This window comes from Eumetopias jubatus, unplaced genomic scaffold (genome assembly GCF_037043125.1).
Source record: "Eumetopias jubatus isolate StellerSeaLion01/CBP00866 unplaced genomic scaffold, mEumJub1_p1.0 scaffold_3, whole genome shotgun sequence".
NCBI classification, from domain to species: Eukaryota; Metazoa; Chordata; class Mammalia; order Carnivora; family Otariidae; genus Eumetopias; species Eumetopias jubatus.
Window position 1 is genome coordinate 120,280,478 of NW_028274809.1, and position 16,084 is coordinate 120,296,561.

Consider the following 16,084-nt stretch of genomic DNA (forward strand, 5'->3'; position numbering starts at 1 on the left):
ACAGCCACACAAGGGAGCCCTGGCCCCGGCCTCGATCATTAAGAACCAGGCAGGTAAATCTTTTTTAAAAAACTGAAAGCATAGGGCAGGTCTCAAGCCTGAAGGCTAAATGGCCTTCTGGTGGTTATGGTACCTTGTGTTTATAAAGTATTATCATGGGTGTATATTTGTTCCAAGAAGTATGAACTGCAGGAACTGTTATATTCCTTCATTCTCCTGGGTCGTTCCACACCTGGCCCAGCCCCCCACCACTGCAGCAGCGGCAGAGCGGACCTCTGTCACTTTGAGCGTGACCCCTGCCTAGGGACCAGGAGGTGCTGCTGTCTTTCGGAGAAGTCCCTGCCCTTCTGTGCCTCTTGCCCATGACCTTGGATACCTGCCAGGAAGGAAGCCTTGCTCAGGATCCGTGCTGAGGCTCTGGTGTCCCCGGGGACCAATGGCCACTGCCGTTAGGGTCCCACCACCCCCAGAGCTCCCCCTGCAAGTGGGACGGGGGCCCCACTTCACCCTCCCAGGTTTGGAAAATCCTACGGTCTTATCACAGCACTCCTGCCCCTCACGACCTTCAGAGGCTACTCCCCTGTGTTTATAAACCCAAACTAAAAAAAAAAAAAAAAAGACCTAATGCCCACATGCAAAAGAATGAAGTTGGGACAGGGGAGAAACAAGAGTGACTGTCTAATGAGCACAGGGTTTCTCTCTTGGGGCACTGCTGAGGGCAACGAGTCAGGGCAGTGTCAGCTTTGAACCCTGTTGAACCTTCCGTGACAACTTCAGTTAAACTCCAACATTTCCTGAGTGCGGCGGGGCCCTGACCACGCATCCTACCCCTGCCCCCTGGCCCAGCACCACACAGTCTCAGCTCCTTCCAGAGGGGCTCCGCCAAGTCCCAAGAGGGGTCTCATGGAGGGGGTTGAAAAGAAGCTCCAGGCGTCCACGGCATCCTCCGTTTCTTGTCCCCTGTTTCCTGGGGGACGGGGGCGTAGGGTTCCTCAGACTTTCAGGACCACGCAGGGCCAGGTGCGGGGGCTCGAGGGAAAACAACACTGGGGCCACCTGGGTCCAGCCTCTGCTCAGGTTTCAAGGGAAAGGGTCTGCCGTGTGCAGTGTAGCCATCCAAGCAGGTTGAGATGTGGGGTGGGAGAAGGGGCCCAGCTGTAGGGTCACACTCAAGCCCAGCCTCAGGGAGCACAGAGGTGGTTCACCAGGCACTTAATAAGAGTTAGCTGATGGGTAAACAAATAATAAGCTGTCCAGCTGACCAGAGGCTGGGCCAGGCCACGCGTTCTTTCCTTAACCCTACAGAGTAGGTTCCATCATTCCTTTCTACAAATGATTCAGCAAATGAAGCTTCTTCCTTCATTCACGGGCCCAGGAGCCCATGTCAGGGGATCAGACTGCCCACAAACAACCGCAGGGGAAGGTAATTCTTTTCTTTTTCTTTCATCTTTCATTTTATCTTATTTCCTCCTATGTTTTATTATGGTGATGGAATTATTGGAGAAAGTCACGAAGATACTGAAAAACAAGAGTTACAGGTTTAAAGCCAAAGCTGATTTAGTGGCTCATTTGGTTAAGTGTCAGACTCTCGATTTTGGCTCAGGTGACAATCTCAGAGTCCTGAGACTGAGGCCCACGTAGGATCCGCACTCAGTGGGGAGTCTGCTTGAGTTTCATTCCCCTTGCTCCTCCCCCTGCTCACACTGTCGCTTACTCTCAAAATAAATAAATAAATCTTAAAACAAAACAGAACAAACCCAACAACAACAAAGCTTTGTAGTTAAGAAACAGCGAGGCAAAGATAAAAGGCCAGCCGCGGGATAAGGAACTTGGCGTTGGCCTGTAGTCTGGGAAATGAGCAAGGCTGTCATTAACCTAAGTTGTGGTAGTGTGGTACTTGGGTCACTAATAATATTATCATCATTGGTAATCAGAAGATGCTGCTATGGGTGGGCTGGAGGACCTCTCGGGGTCTGGGACTGCCTCGTAGGGACATGAAATCTGGACATCCAGCAGAACATCAGGCTCCTCGAGAGAGGGCGGAGCTGCTGCAGGAGTACCGCTGGACCCTGGAAGGAAGATGTAGAATAGAAAACAGGAGGCACTCTGCCAACAATACTGCCCCCATGGCAGTTTGTGACCCGGGCTTTTCTTTTCCACAGCTGAGTCAGAGCTTGGGTTAGAGGACAGGAGATTTCCACGCCCTTGCTTCATATCTGAAGGTCCCTTAATGCTAGAACGTTCTTCCAGCGTCTGACTGGGCACTAGAGAAGGTGGGCAGAGGAGGATGGGCACCCCTAGCCTGAGCAGGAGCTCTGTCACTCCCATTAGTCTACAGTGACCCTGATTTGCCCCATGGAACCCTCGGGCACTTTTGGAGGGCTTTCTGACTTCAGTAAATGTCAACAAATACTTTACCGATATGGGTTTGACACATCACCTTAGTATCCCTCTCACAGGAGGACATAGGGTAAATCTGCCATTACTGTGGCTGACGGCAGAGATCAGGGTCCCCTGGGCCCGTGCGGGACCTCTGTTTCTTCATGACTCAGTGGGCAATGGACTAGTGAGGCCAAGGATACACATGCCAGGCTTGAGCTCAATCCAACTTTGATTTGGATTTGTAAAATATTGGGGAAAGTATTTAATCTCCCTGAGCCTCAGCTGACCCACATAACAAGGTAGAGGAAATCTTATTCACCAAAATTTCTTTTGGGGGAGAACACACTGCATTTGTGTGGAAGAGGCACTTTGTGGTCAGGTGTGAAACCTCAAAAAAATCTGCCCAAGGAAACTGCCTTCTAAAGAGAGTGGGGTCTGGTTAATGGGAAGCCCAGGCGTCTGTCAAGCAGGCGGAGCAACCAGGCACGTCAGTACATAGGACACATTTGGGGGGCAGGGGAACATCTGCTGGGAGAGAGCCCAAGACCTCCACACCCCCCCACCACCCCTGCCACCTGCCCTGGTTGGGCCAGAAGGGCCCCCAGGGGCTGGACACGCCTTTGGGGGAGTTTTATGTGGTTTGTTCCAGGATATTTGCGGTAGAGCCCTCCCTCTTCAGTCTTCCCTCAGGAATCCTCCACGAACTTTCCTTCCTACTCACTTCGCTAGATATGGATGGACTTTGAGGGTGTGGAGAGGGACTCCAAGAGATGCTGAGTTCCCTGCCAAGGCTGGCACGGAGGGAAAATCAAATGTTGTGCATACGACTGCAGCTAATAACTGGTTACGTACATAAAACCTGCTACAGAGTGAGTGCCTCATGGATGGTATTGATGAGCATTTTTATTATAAGAAAAATGAATTCTCTTCATCCCGTTGTACTGCCCTGAGCTATCTGTGTTTCTGCTTCCAGAGGGTGGGATGCAGCACCCTCACCCAGTGCAGGGTGTGGAGGACTTGCTTCCTTCTCTGTGTTCTGTCTCTTGTCACTGAGGGCCCCCTGGGAGCCCCACGTTCTGCTGCAAGGAGGGGCTTGCAGTATGGAGTGAGCAGGAGCACAGGGAGCCCCCAGACACAATTAGGAGCCCTGGTCTAGATCCCTGTGGGGGACCGCGCTGGCCCCTGCATGCGGTGTAAGTCAGTACCGCAACTGACGGGGCTGCTTGCACAATGCCGCCGCCTCCAGGCAGTCTGCCCAGAGCTCCTAGACACTTGTACATATCCTCTGTCCCCATCACTCCTGGATGAGGAGACCTGGCTTGTCTGCTACACCTCCTGTGTGGCACTTTTTAATTGGATTTTTGGTTACTTTCATGCTTTTGAAATTGTTACTATTACACTGTATGCGGCTTGAGATCCTTGAGGGTGGGACTTTTAGAAACCCAGAAAAATTTGGGAGCACCTGGGTGGCTCAGTTGGCTGAGTGTCAGATTCTAGGGTTTCAGCTCAGATCATGATCTCAGGGTGATGAGATCGAGCCCCGCATGGGGCTCCCCGCTCAGTGGGGAGTCTGCTTGAGATTCTCTCTCTCCCTCTCCTCAACACTCGCATGCACACTCTCTCTATAAAATGAATAAATAAATCTTTGGGGGGAAAAAAACCCGGAAAAATTTTAAAGAGCAGATTGGTATTACAAGTGGGCTTTAAAAGTCAGATGGATCCACTTGCTTGTAAATTATTTTGGTTCTACATCCACAAGCAACTTCTTGAAGCTAAGTTTTATTGCCTGCAGACCAGAGATAAAAATATTTATCCCAAAGAGGGCATTGTGAGAATTAAGTGCAAGTGTGAAAAGTCTTTTGCACAGTGTTCAGCATAGGGTAAATATTCAATATAATATACTGAAACTTAATTGATAATACAGTATCTATTATATACAGTACATATAATTCATAATGCAGTATGATGAATAAGTAGGAAACAAACTTTGGTTCACTTAGGTTATACTAATTTAATTAAAAAATCTTTTTGATGCTATTATAGGTCTAGCATAGTATATCAGGATTTTAGCAGAGATTTTTACAAGAAACCTTAGTAACATCGTTACGCTTGTGACAAGAATTCTGGTTAGTGATTACCTCTGGGGAGGGAGGTGGAAAGCAGATGGGCAAAAAGAGCATAGAGAACCTTGTCTATACCTGCAGTGTTTTATTTTTTTATTTTTATTTTATTTTGTTTTTTGAGAGAGAGCACACGAGTGGGGGCGGGGGGAGAGAGAGAGAATCCTAAGCAGACTCCCCTCTGAGTGCAGAGCCCTACTCCGGGGCTCTACCGCACGACCCTGAGACCATAACCCCAGCCGAAATCAAGAATTGTGCACTTCACTAACAACTACCCAAGCACCCCCTGCAGTGTTTTATTAATTAAGTAATTCTAAGGAAATACGTTTGGGTGGGTGGGAAATGCTCACTTCTGACCAATAGCATGTTTTTCTTTCAACCATGACTTTTCCCTTAGAAACTATTTAACAGCCTGGATCCTGACTAAACCACCTGTCTTAGTTTGTTCTGGCTGCTATAACAAAATACCACAGCCTGGTGGCTTATAAACAACAGAAATTTATTTCTCACAGTTCTAGAGGCTGGGAAGTCCATGATCAAGGTGCCAACATGGTCATGTTCTGGTGAGAACCCACTTCCTGGTTTATAGCTGGCACCTTCTCACTCATATGATAGAAGGAGCAATGGATCTCTCTGGAGCCTCTTTTATTCTATTCTATTTTATTTTTTGTAAAGACTTATTTATTTTAGAGAAAGAGAGAGCATGCAAGTGAGCATGAGGGGTGGGGGAAGGGCAGAGGCAGAGGGAGAGAGAGAATCTCAAGCAGACTCCCCGCTGAGCATAGAGCCAGATGCGGGGCTTGATCCCAGGACACTGAGATCACGACCTGAGCAGAAATCAAGAGTCAGCCACTCGACCAACTGAGCCACCCAGGTGCCCCTCTGGAGTCTTTTTTATTAGGGCATGAATCACATTCATGAGGACCCCACCTTCATGACATAATTAACTCCCAAATGCCCCATCTCCAAATACCATCCCATTAGGTATTAGGGTTTCAACATAGGAATTTGTGGAGGCAGCAGGGATGGGGGGTTTGGGGGGATGAGACAAATATTGAGAACTTAGCACTGCTGATTGAAACTGCTCCCTAAACAACCCTGCATTTTTTGTAAAAAATCATTCCTTTTTTTTTTTTTAAGATCATTACATTTTGAACAATGTGGTTCAGCACATAACATCACAGAACCATCAGTAGAACTGGGATTGGTGGCTAAAATCAGGAACAAAAACATTATATTTTTACAGCACAACCTGTGTGATTCCTCATGGGCGAATGACATTTTCAAGACTCATAGCAGGAGACTCCTGAGCCCTGACTTGCCAAAGTCAGCTGAGATGCAGAACATTGTCTTCTCCAAATCACTGCGGGCAGAGTCTTTCCTAGAGAGCAACTGAGACTTTCAAAAAAATCCACTTTTTAAAATTTGACCCTGACATTTAAAAATATTACTTTGACAGTGAAAGCAATGGCTATTGAGTATTTGTATTACCAACCACATTAGACTGATTCCTGATTTTTGTTTCTTATTTTTAGTAAGTAAAATGCAGGTTAAATAGATGTAAACTACATAAAATACAACCCTAGCTGTCACAAAATCTAAGCCATACAAAGTGAGAAGATAAGTTGCAAGTCCAGTTTATGCCTGGTCTGATTTATATAGCTGAGATAATACTTTTTTTTTTTTTTCAGCAGGGCTGATATTAGAGGAAACAAGCATTGTACAACATCTGAGGGGTTAAGGGTATACTTGCTGTGCGTGTAGCTGTACCAGTTAGCTATTGCTGCATAACAAACCACCCCAAAACACAGTGGCTTCAAAAATAGAAATATTAATCATTACCCAGAGTTTGCAAGTCAGCTGGGAAGTTCTGCTCATCTGAGGCAAGCTTTGCCAACCTTGGCAGCGTACCCTCACTTTTCTTCAGGTAGCTGGAGGTCCAGTGGTGCAGATGAGTTAGCCCAGGAGGAAGCTGGTAGGTAGCTGGCTGTTGGCTCAGGTGGTGAGATAATGAGGGTGTGTGCATGCGTACGTGTGTGTTAGAGGGGATGAAGAACAGAGATCTCTACCAGGGAAAAAGGACGTCACATGGAACAGGACTGTGGGGAACCCACTGAGGACAAATGTGACCTGCTTTGCATTTCTGTCCACAGTCTTGGTCTTTGTCCTCAGAGGTCAAGAAAAGCAGACTTTGAAGTCAGAAAGCCGAGATTTGTGGCCCTAAACTTACCGCAATGTAGTTTTCTCACCTCTCAGGGGTAGAAGTAAGTGAGATAATGTACACACATCACTTAGCGTGGTACTTGGCACATAGTAGACGCTCCGCTAGTGGATAAAAAAAAAGGTCAGATTCTTGACCTTCTAGGGATTTAATTGCTCCCATGACTCTAGACATCCCCAGCTTCTTTCTCTCCTTTTGCATATAGGTATGAGGACCTTGGTGTGATCCTGGCGCAATGAGACACGCATTCTGTTTATACTGTCATCAGCAAAAGGCAAGGGGGAAGGGTCCTAGTTTAAATCTTGATTGGAAAGACACTTGTCCCGTGATTAGCCCTTAGACTGGCCCCTCAGAAAGAAATGGAAGGGAGGTATTAGCTGTCCCGGCTTGGTGAGATTCCAGCCCTAATTCCCTCGTGTCTTTCAAGAAACTGTCAGGAATTAGGGATACGATTTATCCCTGCTGTCGTTCACCGTCCCGGCCTAGAAGAGCAGTGCAGACAGTGTTGCACAGGGTGAGTTTTGGACACAAGCATGTGAGGCACCTATCCGAGGTGATGCTCTATGGGTGCTGGGCCCTGCGGCCCTCAGACCCCCCCCCCCTTTGCCTGTTGGCTCACAGGAAGCCCGCATCTGACTTCCATTCCTCTCCTTAAGAATATTCTCTCTGGTTAAATGCACCAATCCTTGGGGAAGGTCATATTTGAAGTAACAGACACAATCCATTAGCGTAAATGAAGGACTAAAGCTCTGCCCTAGAACCTCCAGGGATCTGTGAGCACAGCTCGAAAATTACTGGAAAAGTCCATCTGAGATTCACCTGCAACATCTAGGCCCCCCCTCTATCAGAACTGCAGAAGCAGATCCCAGAAGTCATGGCCCCAGTCCTCACTGAAGAATCTACCCAGTGTCTACCCCACTACCCAAGGCCACATCTTGGCATTCATACCTATGTCGGCCAAAACTCAGCCCCTTAGAGTTCTCCTTCCTACAGAGCACTTCCAAGTGGGCCTGAAGCTGTGTCCCCATAGCTGGAAACAGATGCTAGAACCGGTCTATCAGAGGGTCATCAATTTGTCCTTAGGCAGAGATCAACGGGGTGGGACCATAAACCTTGTTGTTGAAAAATAGTGTCCCTCAACTTCTCAGTCACACACACACACACACACACACACACACACACACACACACACACACAGAGTCTGGAAACTTCCACACTGCCATCCCGGCTGGCACTAGGCCTGCCATTGAGCTGGTGCAATGAGAGTTGTGAGCACATGGCAGATTGGGGGTTATTTTTAAACACCCTTGCTGGGAGGCAGCAGTGACCTTAAAGTAGGTTGTCTCTCTTTTTCTGGCCTTTCAGTTTTATTGTAAAAGCATTTATTTGTAGAAATAGAGAATGTTAAGCTACAAAAGCACATGTGATGCAGATGGCAGATGTTGGATGTTTCCCATGTTGGCAAAGGGAAACGGGGTGGGGAGGGACCAGCAGGGACACACCCTTGGGGTGAAGGGGAAAAAGTGGCCACCTGATCTGGAGAAGGACCGTCCTTATGAAACATATTCTTCAGACCCAGGGACCTTGGGGTTCCCAGGAGCTTCCTGAACACAGAAAGGATCACTCCCAGGACCTTCCAGGAAGACAAATTAGGTTTTGCTGAGGGGATGGCACCACCGACCTCCCCCAAAGTCCCTTGTTGGTGGTGATTGCCTAAGAAAGCCAGTGGCGTTTCTCACCATCCCCCTGGCTGACTCTATCCCATCAAAAGAGAGAACAGATAAAAAGGAATCAACTTCAACTTAGAAAGCCAAGAAATATGGCAAATGCCTGAAGATTTATAAGTGTTCTGAGAAGTTGGATCTCTGAATAATAACAATCATAACACAGCAGTGTATGAATATATTATTCGAATGTATTTCCTATATTAAATAATATGTGGATTATATATAAATAGGTTAGTATTTTAATAATAATAGGTTAGCATAGCATTTTATACTATTATTCATATGCTATTATCATTTCAATGAGTAGCTCTGCAAAAATTTATTAGATGCCTTATGTATGTCAACACGATACCAGACATTGGGGGTCCAAAACCCTCAGGGGGTTACAGTGTAGTGTAGGGGGAGAGATAGACGCATAAACGGATAATTTCAGTAAATTAGGATAGAGTAGAATGGAATGGAAATGAGTAGGACAGAGGAGGGCACAGGCTCAGTGAGGGGTCAGGGGACAGAGGCATTGGGTAGAATTCACGAAGGAACTTCCTATTGCCAGTGCTTGTTGGAGTGTGGGGCTAGTGAGAGGATTAGAGGCCACATCAACAAAGGCCTAGCACATGGAGAGTCTTCTAAAACAGCACCAAATGCTGATGTTTTGTTCTAGGCCTGGAACCTTCCTGCTGACGGCCCTGCTTGAAGACCTGCTCAACTCTCCCAGGAGATGAGGATCCCCTTGATCGTGTGCCCACAACACTTTCCACTCCCTTCTCTTAGCACTTGGCACATTGCAACTTCATGATCTCCTTATTTGATCCTTTCTCTCCCACTGGACCTTGGGCCCCACACAGAATGCTTGTCACCTCTGTGTCCCCTGAACTGGGCAGAGTGCCTAGCACACAGCCAGTCATCAGTAGATGTTTCTGGAATAAATGAGCAAATGACTGCATGAGAAGCATTACAGAAAATTAGGCTGTTCTTCAACTCAGTTTACTAAGGAAACTTTTGTTATTTCGGATTGAATAGAGCAAACACCCAGATCACCGCTCCCCTGGGGTTCAGATCTAATGCTAGGCTAGAATTTTATGCTTTCAGGGGCAAAATAAAGAGCAAAGGGAGTTAAATGATTTGTTAAGATGATGGTTACAGCTCTCCTCTGAAGTGGAAAATCCATGAATCAGAAAAGCTCACTGGTCTCATTCCATAATAGGAAGCGTTCAGCAGAGAGACCAAAGGAAAGGTTCACTTCAAGGCAGGCATAAACCAAGAGCATTGGGCCCCAGGCCCTGAGCCTCCTACAAGTTTTTGTGCAGCTTGATTCCCCTCCCCCCCCCAACAAATTTCACTGAGAAAGGAGTGACTATATCCAGGTGATGTTTATGAACTTTTATGAAATCGGAGCCCTGTGCCAGTTCTTCAGAATCTGGATTGGAATAAGAATCCACACGGACGACTCACCACAGAAAATTAAAGCTGGTGCACTTGGATGAGGCAAGCTCTGGAGCTTGACAGGAGTTTGCTAGATCATAGGGGGGAAAAAAGAGAGAGGCAAAGCAAGAAATAACCTCTTAACCATAGAGAACAATCTGATGGCTACTAGAGGGGAGGTGGGTGGAGGGATGGGGGAAATAGGTGGTGGGGATTAAGGAGGGCACTTGTGATGATGAGCACCGGGTGTTGTATGGAAGTGCTGAATCACTATACTGTACACCTGAAACTAATATTATACTGTATGTTAACTCAATTCATTTAAATAAAAACTTGAAAAAAAGAGTTTGCTAAATCCTTTTGCTCTCACTACTGTTTTCTTCTCAGTAAGAATCCCTCCTACCTCACTCTGAGAAACAAACTGAGGGTTCTAGAGGGGAAGGGGGTGGGGGGATGGGTTAGCCTGGTGGTGAATATTGAAGAGGGCATGTATTGCATGGAGCACTGGGTGTTATACGCAAACAATGAATCATGGAACACTACATCAAAAACTAAGGATGTAATGTATGGTGATTAATATAACAATAAAAAAATTAAAAAAAAAAAAGAATCCCTCCTACCTCTTTCCTATTACCAGATATTCTTCCGACCCAGATGTCCTGGGCTTGCTTTCTGGAGCCAAAACATAAGGAAGTAATAAAAACCAAAATGAAAACACAACACTTACGAATAAAAAGCAGCATTCCCCCCACCCACCCTTTATTCTGCTGGAATCATCATGAGCCAGGGCCTGCACACAGGCTGCCAGTTTCCAAAACATGAACTAAAGAGTCCTGGGAATGCTCCTTTTCTTCCCTTACAGAAATTTGTTAAATTAAACATCATTCCAGCAATTTAATCTTCTCAACTCTTATTGTTTGAAGATTCCTTGAGCATTATACCTGGCACAATGAAGCCAGACCATGAATGTAGATACCAGGGATGAACTGTTATGTTCTTCCTTCCCCATAAAGAAAAAGAGTAAATTAACATATTTCATTGTTCATATCTCTACCTGTGACTGCATGCTTCTCTTAAAGAGATGGGATTTGAATGATTCTCTGAGGATATAAATTAAACTTGTAAGGATTGAGATGAGCATGTTTTTACTCCTACGAGGACCTGGGCAAACTGAGAAAGCCCTTGTAACACCTGTCACTTCTTGCCATTTGGTCCTTCATAATGAAGGCAAAGAAGAATTTAAATAACAATTCTTACCATTTTTCACTTAATTGTCTTGGATTTTCTATTATATAAATAAATTGTCTACAATTTTTTTCTGTTTTTCTGACATTTATACCTATTATTTCTGTTTCATGATATGTTGCTTTGAGCAAATGAAGTTACCAAGAGAGGTGTTATGAGAAGAGCTTAGTAGGCAGAGCCTGAGACTTTTGAGTCCTGGGACCTGAGTTCAAGTCCCAGCTCTGAGCCTGTCTTGGTCATGTAACCACCCAGAGCCCCTAGTTCCTCCATGCAAAGGGGAAGTGATGGTGCTTTCCTTATTGTACTGGGGCATAGAAGCAGCATCTGCTGTCTGGTAGGGGGTAAGTAAATGCCAACAACCTCTGTAATCTTCATGGTGATTGCAGTACACTTCTCTTTTAACAACCTCTAAGATTTCACACTAAGGATGATGGCTATTGGGGGTTCTGTGTGATCCTAACCACTCCTCCTCCATGCCTCCAGATTTCAAGCTAATTGAGTACTAGACACAGATCCCAAAGGATATTAACATCTAATATTCATTTAATTGCTGTTATGGTTATATTGCAGAATGCAGTTTGCACCTGCTGCTAAGGTGGATTCCCTTCCTATTTATCCTCTCCCTGGCAGTCTAGACCTTGAGACTTGTATGTTGAGGGAGTGGGCTTGGCATACATTCACCCAGCCAAGGAGAACTGCAGTCTGCCCCCTATCCCACAGAGCCTGAATAAGACTCAGAGAGCCAAGCCAAAGGGCCAAGAATGAGCAGTTACATTCAACACATTACAAATAATTGTTTGGGAAACAGAGATAAAAGAATGTCAGATTCTCACTATTTTCTCATGGGGAAGAAAGAAAGGGGAATGGGAAGGAAACAACCAACCAAACAAAAAGCTATTCCCTAATTCTTTTCCACTGAAACAAGGAGAATTGGGGACATTCCCATGTTATGGACCAGGGCAGGAATATAAAGGGAGAAGAGAATGTTTTACTTTTTATTGGCTCTTTAAGATATTGATCTTTTTATTCATTTTAAGATGTGGTCCCCAAAACAATGAATTCATAAAATTCAATCCAGTACATCTGCATTGAATATTTACTATATGTAGGGCACCTTGTCAAAGTTCATTGTATTGCTTGTTCACTGTGGATATAACATTGTGACAAAGTCTCATTTAAACTTGGAAAAGATGGTATTATGCCAAGGTAATTATCACAAGACTTCCCTGAGCCTTGAATATTCTAAAGTTCTGTATGGGATTCCAGTTCCACTAAAGCAACACAAACCCATTACAGCCCATCCTGCCATCTGATTATGTTTGACCATTCACTGGGTGGTTAGGCTGTGCCTCAGGATAGAATATAACATGAGTGTGGCCAAGGTTAAAAGGCAGGTAAGTGCACCCAGGGAAGAGAACAGTGCATGATCTGAAGTCGCTGAGCACAGACAACGCTTACACCAGGCTCAAGTGGTACTTACAGCAAGAGGAGAGAGTGCCCTAGACCCAGCCCCTTGCCGTGCATGGTTCCCCGAACCCCCACCCCTCCCAGTGGATCCATGGCACAGCTGATGCAGGCAGTGTGATTGCACGAACCCCACCTTGTGCTACAGTGGAAGGCCCCCGACCCCTCCTCTGCGGGGTCTGAAATATGGAAAGGTGGGGACGTGCCTGAGGGCCACTGACATAAGTGCTTAGGCAGAGCAAAAGAGCACACACTGAGTCTGAAATAAGGAAGATACTCTCTCACAAGGACAAGCCCAGCATAGCCTGTGAGAACTCGTAATCTCAGAGAATGGACATGTTTTTATGCAGCCAAGTGGGAGTCAAAAGACTGCACATGATCCCCTTTTCCAACAAAATACAACTGAAATTTTTGAACGGAAAAAAATAAAAATAATAATACCTGAGGACTCTGACTCTGAAAAGTAAATAAAAGCAAGTGGATTGTGGAGAGGAGTCAAAACTTCAAAGAGGGACGACCAAGGTAAGCTTCCATCTCTCTCTCCCTCTAGCTTTGTTCTGAGGATGACCTCTAGCCACTGAGCAATGTGGCAGGGGGTGGTCCTATAAGTAGCTAAAACTTCAATAGAAATTATTTCTTTCCGGTCAGAGGAACCAGAGACATATCCTGAGGGCTGGTGAGTGGAGGAAGCCAGAAAGAGGGGCTCTCCTAATTCTTTATTTAAACCTTCCCAAGTCCCAACATTACCCCCAAGCAATACATATGCACAAGACAGACCCAAACCAGTACAATGAAGTCTTTGAGAATGAAGCTGGGATGTGAACTGCTACCCACAGAAGGTAAGACAGAACTTGGCTGAATTGAACTGAGTTGGTTGCCTGCTAAAACAAACTTCAGCATCCTCCTTAGTGTTATCATAGGACTGAGTGTACACTACATAATGCTCACAATGTCCAGGATATAATCCAAAATTACCTGATATATAAAAAAAAAAAAACAGGAAAATGTAACCAATTCTCAAGGGAAAAGACAAAGAACAGATGCCAACCCCAAGATGACCCAGATATTAGGATTATCAAGCCAAGACTCTAAAGCAGCTTTAAAACTATGATCCATGAGGTAAATAAAAATATACTTAAGATGGGGGTGCCTGGGTGGCTCAGTCTGTTGAGTGTGTGACTCTTGATTTTGTTCAGGTGATGATCTCAGGGTCATGGGATTGAGCCCTGCATTGGGCTCCATGCTTGTCCCTCTCCCTCTGCTCCTCCCCTGGCTTGTTCTTTCTCTCTCTCCCTCAAATAAGTAAATAAAATCATTGAAAAATATACTTGAAATGAGTGAAAACATAGGAGTTCTCATTAGAGAAATAGAAACCATAAAAAAGTAAAGAAGTGGAAAAATTTAAAATACAATATAGGAAATAAAAAATTCAGTGGGGGATCGAATAGCAGAATAGAGATAATTGAGGAAAATCAGTGAAATCTTATCCAGTGTGAAGACAGAAAAGAGTGAAAATAAATAACAATTAATTGGGGACAATACCAAAAGTGTCAACATGTATTTCACAAAGTCCAAGAAATAGAAGAGAATGATTAGAACAGAAAATTACTTGAAGAGATTATGGCTATTAATTTCCCTAATTTGGTGAGAGACATAAATTTAGAGCTTTAAGAAGCTCAGTGAGCCCTGAACAAGACAAACTCTTTAAGAAATACCTATACACATCAGAATCAGATGGCTAATAACCAATGGGAAAAAAATCTTGAAAGCAGCTAGGGAAAAATGACACATTATGTACAGGGAACAATAATTTGAATACTTGCGGATCTCTCTTCAAACACCGTGGAGACCAAAGAAATAGCATCTTCAAAGTGCTTGAAGGAAAGGCATTGTCAGCTCAGAATTCTGAATGCAGCAGAAATATCCTTTAATAATCAAAGCAAAAAAAGAGACATTTTCAGATGAAGAAAAACTACAAAAACCCATCAGCAGCAGACCTGCTGTAAAAGAAATGCTATAGGAAGTTCTTTCAGCTCTTCTGGAAAAAAACCAGAGAGAAACCTGGGTCTTTGGGAATGAAGGAAGAGCCTCAAAAATGGCAAATATCTGAGCAAATATAAAAGGCCATCTTCCCCTCTTGAGTTCTTTAAAACATGTGTGACTTTTGAGAGCAAAAATTAGGAGATTACCTTTGTAGTTTGCAATGTTTACAAATGTAATACCTATGACATCATAACACAAAGATCAGTGTGGGGAGATAAGAGCTTAACAAGTTTCTAATTTAAGTTTCAATATTGACTCTAAGTAGACTTTGAAAGGTAGATGTGTATATTTCAATACCTAGGGCAACCGCTTAGGAACAAAATGTAGCCTCCCAAGATCAAACAAATTAAAATCAAAGATTAAAAATTTTTTAAAATAATACCCCAAAGGCAGGAAAAGATGAAGAGAGGAATCAAAACCAGAAGAGACAAAGAAAATACAAATGATAAAATGGTAGGCCTAAACGCAATCACATTAATAATTACACTAAATATTAATGATCTAAACTCTCCAATTAAAAAATATAGATTAACAGAGTAGATTAAAAAGCAAGGCTGTACTATATCCTGCCTACATGACACATACTTTAAATAGAAAGGCACAAATAGGTTGAAAATAAAAGTTGTACCATGCAAACAGTAAACATTAGAAGGCAAGAGGGGCTACTTTAATATCAAGTAAAATAGCAAAACAAAGAGTATTACCAGAAATAAGGATGGTCATTCCATAGGCATAAAAGGGAGAGCTGTTTAGAAAGAACAACTAATAACACAGCCTCAAGATTCATGAAGAAAATATGGACAAACTAAAAGAGGGAAGTAGACAATTCCAAAATGAGCTAAAGAATTGATAGAACAACTGGACCAAAAAAAAAAAAAAATCAGTAATGACATAGAATATCTGAACAACACTACTAACCACTTTGATCTTACTAACATTTTTAGTATACTATATACACCAACTGCAAAATGAACATTCTTTCCAAATACACATAGTATATTCACCATAAAACAAGTTCCAATAGATATAAGAGAATTGAAATAATACAAATTACATGGTCTGAGCGGAGCCAGATTAAATCGAAAATCAGTAACAATGTGATATCTAAGAAAACTAATATCTGGAAATTAAACAACACACTTCTTGATAATTCAGAGGTTAGAGTGCACCCTGAGTGTCCCAGAGAAGGTGTCAAGTATGCAGTGTTTGCCTAATTTAATTGAGCACAAAAGTGGTTTTTATAGTGGAGTACTTCATAAGGCTAGTGCTTCATGAGGCACATTCTGGAAAGCTTGCCTAGAATTTGCCCCTGAAGCCATGATGTCTTTTCTTTTAGGAAGGGAGTGATATTTCCATCTGTACATGTAGAGAATGTTCTGTCATAAATGTTAAGCAAATTCATATTGATGGGAGACTGTCTCTATAGCATGTCATCCATGTCCATCTACAATTGTTGACTT

At 44.0% G+C, this 16,084-nt stretch overlaps 1 pseudogene; it reads right to left on the reverse strand.

Annotated features, from left to right (window-relative positions):
• Positions 1–1,920: 1,920 nt before the first annotated feature.
• Positions 1,921–16,084, reverse strand: part of LOC114211949 (FGFR1 oncogene partner 2 homolog pseudogene) — a 72,318-nt pseudogene continuing 58,154 nt past the window's right edge.